The sequence below is a fragment of the Rhincodon typus genome, chromosome 27, assembly GCF_021869965.1.
Source record: "Rhincodon typus isolate 14 chromosome 27, sRhiTyp1.1, whole genome shotgun sequence".
Classification (NCBI taxonomy): Eukaryota; Metazoa; Chordata; class Chondrichthyes; order Orectolobiformes; family Rhincodontidae; genus Rhincodon; species Rhincodon typus.
The window spans coordinates 31406721-31422246 of record NC_063358.1 but is presented as its reverse complement, the minus strand read 5'-3'; positions in this window follow the sequence as shown (position 1 = coordinate 31422246).

Genomic DNA, 15526 nt, shown 5'->3' with positions numbered 1-15526 from the left:
AGGGTTGTGCTGATGCAGGACATGCTCCTCCACCAGGACAAGCAGAGGAGGCCATGGCATCAGATCATACCAGCCCAGTCCAAGATTGGCAGTAGGATTAAAGCCCCCTCAGCAGTTGGAATGAACACCCAGCACTGTTGGGAGAAAGTCAATGTTCCTCACAAATGTTATGGACCAGGCCAGACCCCCTCAAAATATTTTAAGAAGGTAGCCCAAACCCTAACTTTTTCTTAAAGGCAGATATAAAGTGCTTGTCCAAATGTGATGCAACTGGTCAAACTACTCAATGTTAAGCAAAACACAATTTATTTAAACACTATAGTCGAAATACAAAGAAAAGAAAGAGGAATTTAGAATAACTCAACTATTGGAAGGGTCACCGGACCCGAAACGTTAACTCTGATTTTTTTCTTCACAGATGCTGCCAGACCTGCTGAGCTTTTCCGGCAACTTCTGTTTTTGTTCCTGATTTACAGCATCCACAGTTCTTTCGGTTTTTAATAAATACAATACCTATTACCAATATAGTGACCTCCCACAAAAACAACCCGTGGCAAAAATGCAAATTCAAACACAGATTCTTACATGCAGTTCTCCAATCCAGGAGGAAGAATCATCAAGAGAAAATTCAGCCAAGGAGACATTCACTGAGGATCCCAGCTCTTTTTAGACCCCAAACAGCTTTTGAGTTACTGAAAAAAAAAGAAAACCCAGAAATCTGGATCTGTGAGAGTTGGCCCCACCTACTCAGGCTGCTTCCATTGTTCCAACTTAAAAAAAAACTGATAGGCCTTACATGTTGTTGACTTAAGTTGTTTTCATGTAGCCAGTTTGGCATCTCTGCCTTACAACCTGTCTTCAAGAAAAAGACAAAATAACTTTTTAAAGTGACAACATCATCACACCAAATTCTAGGACTCGCTCAGATCCCTCACTCACTCTTTCCCTGCTACTGTACCCACCTCCCACCAAATCTCATGCTCCATCATTCTCACCATTGCCTGTAACATCTTGCCCACTTGCTCTTGCCCACCCCAACCAGCTTTCCATGTTTTTCTTTCTTTTCCGCTAACCTCTGAGGTCCGTGTGTGGCAACAACTTCCAGAATGGAATGTAAATGCTGTGATTGGCATCGGCATGCCAGTCATCATGTGTGCAGCATTGGAGTGGCTGCCCATGAGTGCCCTCCCTTTCCTCTCTGAGGAAAACAGCCCACAAAATGGCAGAAGGACACCATGCGGGTGGTGTGCTGCCTGTCATTTGTCTCATCTCCATCATGAGGAAAGGCTGCTGGTTCTGACTGTCCCAAGAATTGGGATCGGAGGCTGGCCTTGACTTACCGTGCTAGGACACTCTGTGTGAAAGCTATCGCCTTGGCTGGAGTTCAGCCTGTGACAACCATGACAAGCTTCCTTTGTGTCTGCGCTAAAGAGTGCAGCAAGACAGAAGTGTATGAGCCCAATATCTCTGAGGAGGCAAAGCAGAAAATAAACAAGGCAAGTCAGTGCAAAACAGGGAGGCTGTGAGTGAGTGAGTGCTCTGGCAGTGAGTGAAGAGCCCACAGATACAGCTTGGTCCTGTCCATGATCTGGGTTTGGGTCACTAAGTGCAATTGCCCTTGTTGATAGTTGCCAGCAAATTCCAAAGTGTAGCATTGAAGTGCAGAAGTCCCGTAAGTGGATCAGTGAAGAGCTATGAGGGTTTGTTAGGGGTTGGCACATGTCAGATACCAATACCAGTGGTTGTGACTTGCATGTGGCTGGTGCTCATTGAGCATACTTTGAGATGTTTATGCCTGTTTTCCAATATGGAGGTCACTCCGCGCAAGTGGCAAAATGAATCTGCCACGAGTTTGCTCTGGTTTCTTTGTCGAGGTTTTCCTGACATAGAGCATGTTCATTGAATTTGGTAAGATGGGAGGTTGGCTATTAAGGAGGCAAGTTGAGCCATTAACATGGTGTTGAACAAGGAATAAGTACTGCCAATTGACATCTCACTGCTACCTAACCAGAAACTGAGTGCCACTTGTGAAAGGCAGTGCGATATACTTCCAACATTGATATGGGCCTTGCCAAACTTGTTATCCATTTCTGCCACACATCTTGCCACATCCCATGTCATTCAGTCCTGTAAAAGACTCTGCCCTTCTTGAGAATGCTGCCATCATTATTTTTCCTTCTACACCTGAGACGGTAGGTGGGGTCTCCATTTAATGTCTCATTCAAAACGTTGTGCCATCATTGACTCTGCATTGAATTCCTGGCACTTCATATGGAACCAGAGAGTAGGCATTTCAACACCAAATAGACTGCAGCAGGTCAGGAGGCTGCTCAATGGTAATCGAGACGAGAAACAAATGCTGGCCCTTACTGTGATGTTTGTGTCCTAGCCGCACATAATATGGTTAAAAATAATCTGGGTCAATGCGTCACTCCCTCAGTATTGCACTGAAGTGTTGGCCTGCACATCTCTGAATCAAAATAATGTGATTCTTTCTAACAGTTTTTAACATTTCTTAAGTTTGACTTCTGCTGAAATTCATTTTTGCTCAATAGGAAGAAAAGAAGCAGGAGTAGGCAATTCAGCCCTTTGTGAGCTGCTCCATCTTTTAATATGATCATGGCTGATCATCCAACTCAGTCCCCTGCTCCTGCCTTCTCCCCTTACTCTTTGATTTCTTTAGCCCTAAGAACCACATGCAACTCCCTCTTGCAAACATTCAGTGTTTTGGCTTCAACCACTTTCTATGGCGGAGAATTCCACGGGCGATGTAGCTAAGGAATAACTTTACAGTCTTTTGGTCAATTCAATAAAACTTAGCTTTGCAGGTTCGAAGAATTTTCTTCTTCAAGAGGTGCTGGAATTTGATTTTATTTATTTATTGTCATGTGTATTTTGTTACAAAGTACAATGAAAGGTGTTGTATAGTGTTGTCATTCTCAGGGCCATTTAAAAATTCATAGAATATAAATTTCAACTTTACATTCCTTCTTGTTATGTGCTCATCTTGGGCTGGCATGGCCATGAGTCCTTGAATATTGAGAAAACTGCCCTTCAATAATCATTAGTTGGCTGTTTAAGGCCTCATCTTGTCTTAGGTGTACTGACCCAGGCCTTGTTCATCTCACAGTAAATTTCTAGAGAAGTTTAGTTGGACAAACTTAAAGTTATTCTCTGAGTCTTATTCCTAGATGCAACTCATTGATGGAAGAGTGTCAAATTCTGCCCCACATTGATGGCGGACATTCCACCACTGAGTGAGTATATGTAAGGCTGAGACAGACAAATCTTTGATCTCTGTGAGAGTGGAGGGAGGTGGGGAATGGATGGGAATAAATGAGTTAAGATACCACCCTAACGGAAGCTAAAATTAGGGATAAGCAACAGATATGGCCTTGACAATGACACCCACAACGCATCAAAACATAAAAAGGAAGCGCAGCCAGGATTGTATTGGATAGTGGAGTGAACTTGGAACACCATTTTATCTATTCATGCACATTTTTCTTTACTCCATTAGTTTGGTTCATACTGGTGATACAATTTTTAATTAAATTATGAGAAGTTTGACTGTTTCCATTATAGCAGTTGACAAACAAATTTATAAGAATGTGAAAGTTGACAGTGAAGTTTTCCAAGAGGATCTGGTGCTATGAAGAAAAGGATTTGACTGTTGTCTCCCTTGTGATTGTATGTTTTTGAACAGAAGTACAATTGTATTATGCGCCTCAACTGTTGTCTTGTGTAGTTGCACATTACTGGGACATTGGCCTCTTTGTATTGTGAAGAATTCTAAATGGTTTTGAGCGAACTGCAAAGTTTCAAGGGAATCTTGGAATTTAGATGACCAATTCTAAATCCTAAAAAGTTAATTGAATCTTGGGTAGAATTACATGTACTTGTTTTATCCCAGTCTTTTTATCAACCCTGTACTTTGTGACTTTGATGACAGTGTTTAAAGCTCCATTGTGAAAATAAAACCACTTGACCTGCAGGCCTGTGCCTATTTTACATAAGGAAACAACTACAATAATTTGGGAGGTGGGTATTAAAGAGAGAGGTTTTTAAAGCCCATAATCATGTTTTGTACTGTTATTTTCTTCATACAATACTCTTCCTCCCATGAATTACTTAATGTACTTTATTTTTCTTTTCACCTTTATTGTAGGCTGAGTGGATTATCCGTACCTAAATATTTTGAATGGTTGCAAGACACATGTAGATTCACCTAAAGGAAATTCTTCAGTCCTTCCATGGTGTTCACCTTACTATTTTAACTTGAGGTCCTTTCTACTTAATGATCAATGTGAAGAATGTGATAAATTTTCCTCACTGTTATTGAAAATGTGTACTGTGATGATTACGTTTCAACAATTGTTAACAAAATGACAAATCACTTATATTTTCTATGACTTCAGATAGCAAGCATAGATTTTTCTCCCTGAGGAACTGAGTAGAGTGATGGAAAATATTTTTATTGAATGGTTAAAAGATTTTTTCCAAAAATTGTCTTTTACAGAAGAATTATAAATTTGCTCTTGTGGAGTGAGAAATGGCCTGGTTTTCAATATGACTGAGACAGCACAAAAAAATAAGAATTGTTTATCAGCGCCTCTGAGCTGTTGTATTTTGTTTTCCACTTTTTTCTTTGTTTATTTGTTCACAAGGTGTTGGCATCACCGGCTAGGCCAGCATGTATTGCCCATTACTAATGGCCCTTGAAGAGGTTGCATTAAACTGCTACTTTACACACCTGATTTCCATGGGGGTGGGGTGGAAGTAGATGCAGGGGTGCAGGTATACCAACAGTACTGAAAACCACAAATGCTGGAGATCACAGTGCCTCAGGCAGCATCTATGGAGAGAGACCAAGCTAACAATTCAAGTCTAGATGACTTTTCATCAGAACAACGTTGTTAGAAAGGAGTCCCAGTATTTTAAGATAGTAAGAACCGCCGATGCTGGAAAAGGCTCCCGATCCGAAACGCCAGCTTTCCTGCTCCTCTGATGCTGCCTGGCCAGCTGTGTTCCTCCAGCTCCACACTGTTATCTCAGATTTCAGCATCGGCAGTTCTTACTATCTCTGGGCTATGCATAGATGTTATTTTTGCATTTTAAGGAATGCATGCAAGGTACCTTAGTGTGGTGTTGGCAAAACTTTTTATTGAATTATTTCTAGAACATGAATTAATCATGGGCTATTAATGGCAGGATGTTGTAAAAAAGATTTAAGTTAAAGAGTTCTTAGTGGGAATCTTTGGTGCAGTACATTTATTTGCATAGTTAAATGTTTCTCCATTTTCTCAATGTGTCTGAACCACACAAGAAAATGCTGCACATTCGCAATTTGATTTTAAGCGTGTATGTGATTTGATCCAGTATAGGAAAAAAACCCCAGAAAAGCTCCAAAAAAGCCCAGGCTGCTTCCCAAGTCAGTGACTAACTTTTATAAATGATAAGTGTCCACCTATCATATTGTCAGTATAATAAATTACAAAACCAACTACTTTGCATCTTGCAATGCACTGAAATCTTTTCAACTTCATTAGTTTTCCTTTCCCTCTGGAGCAATGGCTTTGCATTCTGACCTGGTACGTGAAGAAAGTTTGAGTATCCTCAAGCATGGATCAGTGTGTTACCTGACAGCAAGCAGTTAGGGTGGCAAATGGTATGTTAGTCTTCATTGCAAGGAGGTTGACTTAAGTGTAGAGAATTATTGCCTCATTTATATTGGCCTTTGGTGAGACAAAGCCTAAAGTGTGATGTAGAATTTTGCTGTCTTTACCCATGGACAGATATATTGATCACTTAGAGTTCAACAAAGATTCTGCAGATTGATTTTTGGCACAATAAGTTTGTCCTACGAGAAGGGATTGAAGAATGTGCTTTTTTTGGAGTTCGGAACAATGAGAACTGATTTCATTGAAACAGATGAAATTCTTACAAGGTTAGCATTTGATAAGTTAGATGCTAAAGGCTTTTCCTCCTGATTAGATTGATGAGATGTAAAGACCACAATATTGGATCAGCATCATTTAGGATTGAGAAGAGAAAAAAAAATCTTCACTCAGAGGCTGGTGATTGTTTGGAATTCTCTACTTCAGAATGCTTTGCATTGAATGTTGTAGTTTATTCTCAAGATCGAGGTTGTCACCGTCCAACAATCTAAGAGAATGAAAAGACATAGAAAAAGGGAAGGAATGTATAGTTGAGACAAAGGATCAGCCATAATCCTATGAAATAGTGCAGCAGGTTTGAGGGGCTACATGATTTACCTGTTCCTTATGATCTTGTGGAGAAAAGTTCTCCTTTATTAAGTACCAGCCTTCAATGCATGTGTGGTTGTTCTCTCCATTTCTTTTGTTCTAAATTGAATTATCACTGTTCAGTGATACTTTACCATATATTCCTACAGGGAATATGAGCAATTCATGGATTGTATACACAAATGTCACATTCTCTAAACTGGAAACATTCCACGAATAGGTGCAGCTTATGCTCATAATGACATTGTTGATATGGTGTAGTATAATCTCAGCAGCTATGAATTTGGGCATTTGCGCCCTTTCAATGCCATCTTGAGTTTATGAAGAATTTGATTGTGCTCACAGTGGCCTGATGAATATTTCTGAACTGGTTCTTGAATAATCCATTTATGGACTTTTGCAGACACTTTATCCATGATCTTTGAGCTTCTTGGGTAGATTTCTCCAAAGTATTCTTTTCAAAAATGAAAGCTCATTCAAAATTGCTAAACTTGGAGGATAGAAGCCATAATGAATTGCATGCATTTTATTGTCCTCCTTGTGATTTAACATAATGGTAATTGCACATCAACTTCTGTCAGCTTCTACATGTAATCCATTTTAGATGAGAAGTTTCTTGAGCAGAATCTATGCTTAATTCACGATTGCTTAATTTGAATTTAAATCCTCCAAGAAAACTCCTGTATTTTGTTAAAATTGCTTAATAATTTCGACAATAAACACTGAATTAACAGGAGGGGCTTTATCATTATCTTTGACGAGGTAGTTAGAGTATTGCTTTTAGAGAATACAGTCATATTTTACTCTTAATTGAAATGATGAATGACTTGCTATTTTTGTTAAAACTCTTATCTCTATTCACTTTCGCAAATTTATTCATTATAAACTACGATGTCCATATTAATAATGGGCATATCCAGCACAAAACCTGCAGGCTATAATTACAGTGTGACGTAGTTAGTGACTGTGGAGAGAGGAATTTTTGTCTTTCCTCCTTGTTCTGATGAAATGTTAAGCAACACCCCATCACTCAACACAAATGCTTAAAGTCCTGAGGCCATATGGGAGCTTCTGAATCCTGCTCATACTGCTAAATCCATTTAACTAGGTCAATTTCCAAGATCTCCCAGTGCTACCATTGCCCAAGGCCGTATCTCTGAGGGAACAAAACTCTACAGCCATGCTTATGTCAGAGATAGTAGGAACTGCAGATGCTGGAGAATCTGAGATAACCAGGTGTAGAGCTGGATGAACACAGCAGGCCAAGCAGCATCAGAGGAGCAGGAAGGCTGACGTTTCGGGCTTAGACCCTTCTTCAGAAATGTCATGCCAGTTTTGTACCTCTCCCAGTAATCCCCTCAAGTTTTTCTGAGTTTTTCAGTGACAAAGCTCTCACTCCTGTGTATGTCTATAAGCTCGATTAGGTCGACCATGGCTGTTATGTGTGGCCTAATACAAAACATGGTGTTTTGGATGTTTCGTGTGAAGATCCCTTTCTGATCGTTGTGACACCCTTCTCCCTATAAGCTACCCTGGAGATGTCTGTGTTCAGGATCTGGATCTCTACAAAACAATTTAGAACAGTATTTGTCCAAAAACAACACAGGGCATGGTCTTTTGAATACACAGGGCAGGGTACACGGTTAAAATTGAATCAGAGATAGTAGGAACTGCAGATGCTGGAGATTCCGAGACAACAAGGTGCAGAGCTGGATGAACACAGCAGGCCAAGCAGCATCATAGGAGCAGAAAGGCTGACGTTTCGGGCCTAGACCCTTCATCAGAAATGGGGGAGGGGAAGGGGGTTCTGAAATAAATAGGGAGAGACGGGGAGGCGGATAGAAGATGGATAGAGGAGAAGATAGGTGGAGAGGAAACAGACAGGTCGAGGAGGTGGGGATGGAGCCAGTAAAGGTGAGTGTCGGTGGGGAGTTAGGGAAGGGATAGGTCAGTCCAGGGAGGACGGACAGGTCAAGGGGGCGGGATGAGGTTAGTAGGTAGGAGATGGGGGTGCGGCTTGAGGTGGGAGGAGGGGATAGGTGGGAGGAAGAACAAGTTAGGGAGGCGGGGACGAGCTGGGCTGGTTTTGGGATGCAGTAGGGGGAGGGGAGATTTTGAAGCTTGTGAAATCCGCCCCCTCCAGAACTTCCAATTCCCTGGTCCCCAACACCTCATCTTTACCATGGATTCCCCATACAGATGGCCTAAAGGCCCTCCGCTGCTTCCTGTCCCGCAGGCCCGACCAGTCCCCCTCCACTGACACCCTCATCCGCTTAGCCGAACTCGTCCTCACCCTCAACAACTTCTCTTTCAATTCCTCCCACTTCCTACAGACAAAGCGGGTGGCCATGGGTACCCGCATGGGCCCAAGCTATGCCTGCCTCTTTGTAGGTTACGTGGAACAACCCCTCTTCCGTACCTACACTGGCCCTAAACCCCACCTTTTCCTCCGTTACATTGATGACTGTATCGGCGCCGCCTCGTGCTCCCACGAGGAGCTCGAACAGTTCATCCACTTCACCAACACCTTCCAACCCAACCTTAAGTTCACCTGGACCATCTCTAATACCTCTCTCCCCTTCCTGGACCCCTCTGTCTCCATCTCGGGCAACCACCCAGAAACCGATATTCATTTCAAGCCCACTGACTCCCACAGCTACCTAGAATACACCTCCTCCCACCCACCTTCCTGCAAGAATGCCATCCCCTATTCCCAATTCCTGCGGCTCCGCCGCATCTGCTCCGAGGATGAGGCATTCCACTCCCGTACATCTCAGTTGTCCTCGTTTTTCAAGGACCGTAACTTCCCCCCCTCAGTGTTCGAGAACGCCCTCAACCGTGTCTCCCACATTTCCCGCAACTCATCCCTCACACCCCGTCCCCGCAATAACAACCAAAAAAGAATCCCCCTCGTCCTCACGTACCACCCTACCAACCTCCGGATCCAACGCATCATCCTCCAACACTTCCGCCATCTACAATCCGACCCCACCACCAAAGACATCTTTCCCTCCCCACCCTTATCTGCTTTCCGGAGGGACCACTCTCTCCGTGACTCCCTTGTCCGCTCCACACTCCCCTCCAGCCCCACCACACGCAGGACTTTTCCCTGCAACCGCAGGAAGTGCTACACCTGCCCCCATACCTCCTCCCTCACCCCCATCCCAGGCCCCAAGAAGACTTTCCACATCAAGCAGATGTTCACCTGCACATCTGCCAATGTGGTATACTGCATCCGCTGTACCCGTTGTGGCCTCCTCTACATCGGGGAAACTAAGCGGAGGCTCAGGGACCGCTTTGCAGAACACCTACGCTCGGTTCGCAATAAACTGCACCTCCCAGTCGCGAACCATTTCAACTCCCCCTCCCATTCCTCAGACGACATGTCCATCCTGGGCCTCCTGCAGTGCCACAACGATGCCACCCGAAGGTTGCAGGAACAGCAACTCATATTCCGCTTGGGAACCCTGCAGCCCAATGGTATCAATGTGGATTTCACAAGCTTCAAAATCTTCCCCCCCCGCCGCCACCGCATCCCAAAACCAGTCCAGCTCGTCCCTGCCTCCCTAACCTGCTCTTCCTCCCACCTATCCCCTCCTCCCACCTCAAGCCGCACCCCCATCTCCTACCGACCAACCTCATCCCGCCCCCTTGACCTGTCCGTCCTCCCTGGACTGACCTATCCCCTCCCTAACTCCCCACCTACACTCACCTTTACTGGCTCCATCCCCGCCTCTTTGACCTGTTTGTTTCCTCTCCACCTATCCTCTCCTCTATCCATCTTCTATCCACCTCCCCCTCTCCCTATTTATTTCAAAACCCCTTCCCCTCCCCCTTTTCTGATGAAGGGTCTAGGCCCGAAACGTCAGCCTTTCTGCTCCTATGATGCTGCTTGGCCTGCTGTGTTCATCCAGCTCTGCACCTTGTTGTCCAGGGTACATGGTTACATCTTTTGTCTGCTGACATTTATCCACAGTGGTACCTACAAGCCATGAACACCAAAATTACCAGAAATCACAGCGGAATCAGGCAGCATACATGGAGGGAGAGCGAGCTAACGCTTTGAGTCCAGATGACTTTGCATCAGAGCTGCCTGAATAATAAAGGTATGAAACTGAGTCCCTTGCCGAGGACAGTACGTTGAGCCTCAGAGAGGGGAAGGTTAGGAGGTAAGGTGAAAACATGGCAAGGGCTGGGGTTGAAGGGAGTGACCTCTGTGGGACAAGAAAAGGATAGCATCTGAGGTCTGGGAAGGGGTGCACCTACAAGCCTTCCCTCTTTCTCAACAGTGTATGGAACGGTGCAGATGTACTCTAACCATACTCCCTCGGATAATGTTGATGTTTTGCACCTCGAAACACCTTGCAACCCATTTTGATATGGTGTTATGATCGGGATCCCCAGTACCATCCCCAGGGCCTTTCCTGGGATTCCCTTACAGTCGCTGTTCAACCAAATCTTGGTCAGTTGCTGTAATTGACAATTTGGAGTGTCAGTTCCCATGGAACAAATGCTCTGTGTGCTAATCACTGATCCAAGATCGGACCTGTCCTTGCTGAGCCTGCTCAAGGTTCTCCCTCAATTGATCATACCCTTCCTATAGATGCTGCACAGGATCCTATTCAACTGCCTACTGTCGTCATATACCTTTCTCCAATGATTTCGTTTCTGGCCCTGGTGTGCCTTTTAGTGCTGTTAGCAGGTGTCAGTCTGCCTGATTTTCTCTTACTCCCTCTCAGCATTTTGTCGACTGTGCCGATTAATTCTATCCAGGCTCTGTTTAACTTGCTAGGTTAAAAGTCTGGAAAATAAAGTAGTCCAGAAGTGTGGTAGCTGTGTGCTAAAGAGAAATAAAAATACTTGTCAAAAGCAGGCTTTTCTTTCTGAGGGAAAAGGTCAGAAATTCAGCCTGTTTCTTTTTACTTATCTCACACCTGGGTAAGAGGCAATAGTTGCTGCCTGCAGTTTTTTGTGGAACTTCCCCTTTGATGATTTAGATTTAGATTTAGATTTTATTGTCACATCTACTCGAGTACAGAAGTACAGGAGTACAGTGTAAAAAGAAATAAGGAACAACGTTAAAAGTTAAACATTACAGTCAACCTGAGCATAGCATAAAAAATAAAGAAATAAAATTAAATGTTAAGCATTCCAATCCTTGGTTTTAAGTAAAAAAATAAAGAAATAAAGTCCAACCTTTAAGTGCTTAGCCATGCTGGGACCTCAGTTCCTACAAGGGCTCAATCTCAACCACTTTGGCATGCTTTCCCCATGCTGGCTTGATCTCCCCTGCTCTTGTGGTCGCCGCAGATATCAGGGGAACCTCCAAAGCCCCAATCCAGGCACCATCTGCACCAGGTCCTCGGTCTCACCTTCGGTCTGCGCGCTGGGCTTTGGGAACTCACTGAGAGTCCCAGGTCAGACCCCCAGCCACTGCCTCACATTGGACATCTAGTCGACTGCCAAATTCAATGAGCTGGATACCACCGCCGCCACTGCCTGTCTCCAGAAGTAAAGTCAGTAGAGAAAAAAATACTACAACCAAAAAAAAAGGACAAGATACATGAGGAAAGGAGAAAAAACGAAAAGGAAAAAGGAGAGTGGATGAGCCTAATCAGCCGCCATCTTGCAGAGATGCTGGAATTTTAGAAAGATTTTCTGCGAGCCTGACAGCTTTTTTGTGAACGTGGATAGGAATTGTATACAGAGGCCTTGAGCAATATCCATTGTCCCACACTCTGGAAGAATTGCCTGCATTCTCCACTCCCTTGGGGTGGCACGATGGCTCCGTGGTTAGCACTGCTGCCTCACAGCACCAGTGACCCAGGTTCGATTCCAGCCTCAGGCAACAGTCTGTGTGGAGTTTGCACATTCTCCCCGTGTCTGTGTGGGTTTCCTCTGGGTGCTCTGGTTTCCTCCAAAGATGTGCAGGTTAGGTGGATTGACCATGCTAAATTGCCTGTAGTGTTCAGGGATGTGTAGATTAGGTGGGTTATAGGGGGATGGGCCTGGGTGGGATGCTCCAAGGGTCAGTGTGAACTTGTTGGGCCAAAGGGCCTGTTTCCACACTGTAGGGATTCTGTCTATGATGAATTGCCTGGGAAATTGAAATTTTCTTTTGGCAATATCTCCACACCTGGAACCCTACAAAAGATGTCCTAAAAATCCGGGAATTTGGATGGGTCAGATGAGATTAAGTAAAGTTGTTACTCAGAGAAAGTTATACCATTTAATACATAGTCTAACTCCTGATTAATGATTAAACATACCTTACTTATTTCAATCTCAATCCAGAAATACTTTCCAACCCCAGACACTGATCAAAAACCCCACTGGGGCCTGAAATGCGGGCCACTCTGGGACCCCACACCCCACTCCTGTATGTGTTGCATGTCCCACCCCCACTTCACATGCACTCCACCCCATGACCCAAAACCACCTCCACCCACTCCAAGACCTGACATTTTCCAGCACACCCCTATCTACCCTCGACACTTATCTGGCCCCTTGCTACCTTGTACCCTGGCACCTTCCCCACATGGCACTATACTTACCTGGCACCATTCTTAAGTGGCACCCTAACTCCCTACCCATGTGGCACACAGCTGTCCCTCTCACCCTAACGTCACACTTACCTTATGTACTTACCCTTTGATTGTACTGAGCAGAATCTCCTCTTGGAAATGTATAGTTTCCATCTCTCATTAAAAAAAGGGCCAGAGTGGCAATTTGCATCAGATTGGTCCTGAGTGAAAAATGTAGCCCAAGTTTTCTAAAAATAATTAAATGGTAGAGAGCAATAATTGCACTGTCTAGCAGATAGTTTTTGAATATTTTAAGAGAGAGAGTTTGAGAACTAGACTCAAATCAAGTGTTGAGTGCAAGTTGGAAGCTTAGCTGTTTAACTTTACACATGCAAATGTGTGAAATATGTTACAACTGTTCTATAATAGTTCAAGTCATGGTAAAATAATAGTATAATATTCGAGTAAAATGCACATACACGGTTCCTTAACCCAAATAAAAAGAAAGTGACTAACGTGATAATGGTGAGTGATTTGAGAAAGCCAAATACAATTTACAATATAATTTAACTGGAAACTATAGACTAGATTTTGTGATAAATATGACAGTGAGATGAACAGCGTGCACTGTTGTAAATATACAATTTGAATTGTGATTACTAGGGACCACATCTGCACAGATAAATGTGTTAATCAGGAATTTGCTTGCCCTGCTGCTCCAGAAGCTTCATGCTAGTGGTATCTCACTGTGTCACACTGCTGGAACACATGAATTACCATGAAGTTGCTGTATGTATCGGACAATCCATTAATAAGACCATAAGATGTAGGAGCAGAAATTAGGCCATTCAGCCCATCAAGTCTGCTCCGCCATTCAATCATGGCTGGTAAGTTCCCCAACGCCATTCTCCTGCTTTCTCCCCGTAACCCTTGATCCCCTTGATAATCAAGAACCTATCTATCTCAGTCTTGATAGTACTCAATGACCCGGCCTCCACAGCCTTCTGCGGCAGTGAATTCCATAGATTCACCACTCTCTGGCTGAAGTGGTTTCTCCTTATCTCTGATCCAAAAGGTCTTTCCTTTACTCTAAGTAAATACTAAGTAATACTCTAACTTTGGCAAAAATTAGGCCCTGCCTATTCCCATTTAATTCCATTAAGTAGAGTGATATATTTAAAATTGATTCCAAATGACCCTCATGCACTGAAATTAACTTCTCATTTACTCAAATATTAATTACTCTTGAAGATTTTTAAACAACTTTTTTGCCTCTCTTGCCTTTCAATCATCCCAGTTTGTTTCCTTCTGCTTTCCATAGCTGACTTGACACAGTGAAATATTCTAATTTACACTTGTGGGTTCAGATTCTGAGCTCCATGTTAAGTTCTCCAACTAACTGGTAAAGAGAATACACATTTCCTTGCCACGTTGACACAGGCCCCAGATGCTTCACAGTGAATGATCCACTGTGTCAGCCAACTAATCAAAATGAACGCCAAGTGCAACAGTGCTGAAAAAGTCCATGACAGTGGCACCATTTGCTTGCCTATTGTTATGCCCACAATGATAACACTTCAAATAAAGTAAATGAGCAGAAGAAGGGTCTAGGCCCGAAATGTCAGCCTTCCTGCTCCTATGATGCTGCTTGGCCTGCTGTGTTCATCCAGCTCTACGCCTTGTTGTCTCAGAATAAATAGCTTCATTGGGCAAAATCTGAAAAACACAAGGTTCAAGTGCCTCAATTATCAGTCATGACTTATCAATAACTTTGCTAGCACTCATTGCAGCATCCCAGTCAATAATTAGAATTGCAACCCCAACTAATTGTTTTTTCCCATGCCTTTAGTATTCTGGGATGATGTTTGTTTCTGTTTTCCATTGAGATCCGTACCACATTCTCTGGAAATAAAGAACAGCTGATAAAGTAAAAACGTAGGCATTTTCTGAAGTATTTGAACACTTTTAACACCTGACCCATCTGAAGAAACAATGCCAGGGGAGAGGGGAGTAGTTTAACTCACCACAAGTACCTTCAGAAGTAATGTTGATTGTTTCAGGGGAAATCTGTATCACACGTTTGTTCCAGCAGAAGGTCAAGACCGTACATCATAGAGGGAGTGGAGGAAATCCACCACAAAATATTTTTTTCATGTCAACTGTAAATATGACTTTTACTGTGACCTTGAACATTGAATTGCTAACACAATAATACAATGACAGTACTAAATGATGTTCAAATCTGCAATGATTTAGATTTATTTAATCATTTCTATCTGAAATACTTAATGTTCTCGATAGCTAACTTTGCAATATTATTTAATGTGGTAACAAATATCATTTAATATGTGAGACAACAAGGTGCAGGGCTGGATGAACACAGCAGGCCAAGCAGCATCATAGGAGCAGAGAGGCTGACGTTTCGGGCCTAGACCCTTCATCAGAAAAGGGGGAGGGGAAGAGGGTTTTGAAATAAATAGGGAGAGAGTGGGAGGCGGATAGAAGAGGGATAGAGGAGAGGATAGGTGGAGAGGAAACAAACAGGTCGAAGAGGCGGGGATGGAGCCAGGAAAGGTGAGTGTAGGTAGGGAGTTAGGAAGGGGATAGGTCAGTCCAGGGAGGACGGACAGGTCAAGGGGGCGGGATGAGGTTGGTCGGTAGGAGATGGAGGTGCGGCTTGAGGTGGGAAGAGGGGATAGGTGGGAGGAAGAACAGGTTAGGGAGGCAGGGACGAGC